Source organism: Trachemys scripta, chromosome 16 (assembly GCF_013100865.1).
Source record: "Trachemys scripta elegans isolate TJP31775 chromosome 16, CAS_Tse_1.0, whole genome shotgun sequence".
Taxonomy (NCBI): domain Eukaryota; kingdom Metazoa; phylum Chordata; order Testudines; family Emydidae; genus Trachemys; species Trachemys scripta.
Window position 1 is genome coordinate 30,035,068 of NC_048313.1, and position 3,913 is coordinate 30,038,980.

The 3,913-nt window shown below is 50.8% G+C and overlaps 1 pseudogene; it reads right to left on the reverse strand.

Annotated features, from left to right (window-relative positions):
• Positions 1 to 273: 273 nt before the first annotated feature.
• On the reverse strand, positions 274 to 3,641 carry LOC117888454 (annotated as a pseudogene).
• Positions 3,642 to 3,913: the final 272 nt, after the last annotated feature.

A 3,913-nucleotide genomic window follows, 5' to 3' on the forward strand; every position in this document is an offset into this window, starting at 1 on the left:
CTCCCCTGATATCTCAGTGACACAACCTGACCCAGGATCCCCAGAGACCTCCTGGACCATAGAGGACAGTGACAAATAGGCAGTACCATCCACGGGGCAATGAGATTGATTTCTCTCTCTCAATCACTCCCTGATCTCTGTAGTTTGACAGTCCCGACCTGAGTCCCCAGGAGCCTGCAGGAAGACTGGTGTCTTCCAGGGTCATGGAGACTAGTATGTGTGAGGCTAGAGAGGCTGATTTCAGTATACACAGTGGAATAGTCCCCCTGTGTCTCAGGGACACAGTCTGAACTGGGTTTCCAACCCCACTGAGAGCCAGGGGCGGAGTCTCTCCCCATTGAAAGATGCTGGTGGGAAAGTAAAGATCAGGGTCTCGTTATCAGCATCGAAAAATGTCACCTGCCCCCGTTCATAGTCCAGTGAAACCCAGATCCTCCTGGGGACCCAGCTCAGGGGCAGCGGGGTCACAGGGGAGGTGAGAGCCTGGTACTGACCCCACCAGCACTGCTCCACTGCCCAGATCCCGCCCTCAGGGTTATAACTGACCCCTTCCTTCCTCTTCACAGACTCTCTAGCCACCCCCACAGCCCAGAACAATCCATCCCCCACCTCCACCTCCCATTAATGTATCCCTGAGCTGAATCCCTCATAGCCCAGCACACAGGGATCAGCGTCAAATCTCTCAGGGTTGTCGGGCAGATCCTGCCATGTGTCTCCCCATCTCACACTTTTCCGATCCTCAGACAGGACGAGTTTGGGATGAGCCGTGTTTGGATCCAGTCACATTCGCTGGGGAGATAGAGAATCAGAGCGTTAGAAGCAGAGCTCAGCCCTGGAAGAGTCTTGGGACCATGTCTTACAGTCCCCAGCAGACCTGGTCTGGCTGGGACATTCCAGGATCCCTGGAAGCTGCCTCTGCCCTGGGGACCTGAGATTGAGCAGAGATGTCACTGCCGTTCCTCAGCCTGTATAATGGAAACCACTTCTGTACCTTCTACTTCAGTTATAGAGGCTGCAGCTTTTAATTAGGGGGGTCCAGAGAAGGCATGTACCAACTTGGAACCCCAGAGCATCCTCCACTCCCAGGCCAGGGAGCAAAGACAAACTTGCAACACTGGGAAGGGAGCCAATGAATCAAGGCCAGTGAGCAGGAAGTGGCGTTAGGTGGGGCAGCCCCTTTCCCTGCCCAGAGAGAAGAGAGGCCTGCAACTGGTAGCATTAGACAGACAGCATCTCCCCAATCCACAAAGCAGCTTCAATGAGAGAGCCAAGTCCTGCCCAAAGGAAAGGTGGGATGCTGGAGAAGAGCCATGCGGTGAGTCTCTCCCCCAGGTGAAAAGGGGAAGGATGTGACAGCCATGAGGAGAGAGATCTCTCTACTGATCGCCCTGAATGTAATATTAGACAGACACGTCAATGTCAGTACAAATGACCAGGTCACAATTAAGGAGATTCGGGTGGTGGCCAATGAGAGCGAGTCTGGTGTGTGGAAGAGTTGTTTTCATGGGCATTTTCTGTTAATCGAAGGAAAGTCTCCACCAGAGCTTACCCTTTGGCTGAGCGCCCAGAAATCCCCCCCTTCCCTGCTTTAGCGCAGATGGCAGAGTCTGGAGGGGAAAAGGGTCGAAGAGATTAGGGTGCCTGGTCTCTGAACTGTAACGCCATCCTGGGGAGCTGCCTCTCTGTCCTGCTCCTCTCTCAGGATTAGAGGAAGGTCAAAACCTGAAGTTGCAGGGAGGGGAGTAAGAGGAGGAAGGCGACGGATATAAACCCCAGGGGGACGCGCATGCCGAGCCCATCCTGGCAGCTTTTCTCACTAAGCTGGGAGAAGTGAAGGGAAGGGATAGTAGAGAAGAACCTCTCAAGGCCAGAGAGTGGTGAAGAGGAGGTGGCCTTGGGAGGGGTAGCTCCTTCCCCAGCGAGAGAGGTGCCAGCATCAGAGGGAGAAGTGAGCCGTTCAAAGGGGAGAGCTCAGCCCAGCCCTGCTGAAAAGAAAGGTAGGATGTTAGTGAGGAGCAATGGGAGAGAGACCCTCACTCAGGGGAAAGGAGAAGAATGTGGCACGTGGATGTGCCTGGAAACGCCAGGGTCAGCGTTAAGGACCTTTGTGTGTAGGTGAGAGAGTATTTCTCCTCATCGGCACGGGCATGAACTCAGCACCAAGGCTGGTGTTAAGGATCGTTTGTTTGACATTTGCGTGGGATCGCCTCAGTATTTCATGTTTGTGTTTTTATTTTTAAGGGGAGTGTCGTGGTCAGGGTTGGTTTCATTGGGAACTTGAGCTACAAGTTCATGAAAATGTTTTCATGGGATTTTCCTATTCATTTAAAGGTAATCTCCACATGAAATCTCACCTGGTCTGTCTGATCTTAAGGATTTCCCTCTTTTTACTTCCAGTTCAGAGCGCAGCATGTCTGGAGGGGGAAAGGATAAAAGAGATGAGATTTCATGCTGTTCTATTTATAGTGACTTCCCCATTCTTAGCTGACATAACTGTGTTTTAATTACATGAGAGAAAAATTTGGAGAGACAGAGACACTCCCAGATCTTTAATGAAGTCTAATCTGAAACATTCTGTTTTCTCTTTCATTCAGGCATCTCACATCATCTGAACCAGTGTCCATTAAGCCTCACAAACACCCAAGGATATATTATGTGGAAGACAGACTTCCTGTTCCCTCATCCTCCAAACCCCAGTGGGGTTGTCTCATTCTCCTTTTGCATGTTGTCATAAGCTAGGCCCAGATCCTGCAAAGAGTTTATAATGACAGAACAAGGAGCAATGGTCTCAAGTTGCAGTGGGGGAGATCTAGGTTGGATATGAGGAAACACTATTTCACTAGGAGGGTGGTGAAGCACTGGAATGGGTTCCCTAGGGAGGTGGTGAAATCTCCTTAAGGTTTTTAAGGCCCGGCTTGACAAAGCCCTGGCTGGGATGATTTAGTTGGGGATTGGTCCTGCTTTGAGCAGGGGGTTGGACTAGATGACCTCCTGAGGTCCCTTCCAACCCTGGTATTCTATGATTCTATGAAGGGAATTTTACGCTCTTTGGCTCATTGGACACTAATGGGATTTTGCAGGCTTAAGGCCTTGAATTGCAAGCTCTTTGGGTCGATTTACTCAGTATCCATACAGAGCTCAGCACAGTGCAGCCCTCGTCCTCCTTAGATGTAAAAATGAATAATAATGAAATTATTTTATAGCTGTGGAAACCGAGGGAGGGAGGGGGTTGGTTCAATGGGCCTGATTCACCCCTGGTTTGTAAAGTGATGGGGGTTCCCCTATTCAGTGGCTGCAGGGGCTGGTGCAGACTTTGGCACAGGCTAGGGAAGGCTTGTGGTCCGGCCCGAGTGGCATCCCTGTTTCAGTGGCTGCTGTGTGGCATTGCCAGGGAGCAGAGTATCAGAGGCACAGGTTTCCCCTGGTCACACCCCTCTATCCCTGCTCCACCCTGCCCTCAACAACCCCACTCTGTTCCCACCCACCCAGGAAGAAACACTCCTTGAGCACGAGAGGCTCCTGTCCTGGAGTGATTCACTCGCCCTGTAGCTGGGAGAGAGAAACTGAGGCACCCCAGATTTTGCTATATTTTCATCTGAATGTTTTTACCAAAGCTCACCGAGTGAATCAAAGCGAGCCATCCTCTTGCCTGGCTCCCTACTACATACGTTCAGTTTCTCTACTTTCTGTTTTTTATTAAATAGATAGACACTGTAATTACGAACCAACTGGCTAACTCCACCCGCAGTCCCAGAGACACACTCTGATTTATCCTCCTAGATTCCTTCTTGGGACTTTGAACTTCTTCATAGTCTCTGGTAGCGCAAGATTTTTCTGGGAGAAATCGCTGAATCTCTTTTCCAGCTCAGCTGAAATCTCCACCGGCTGCTGGGACTTCCCCATCTCACACCTG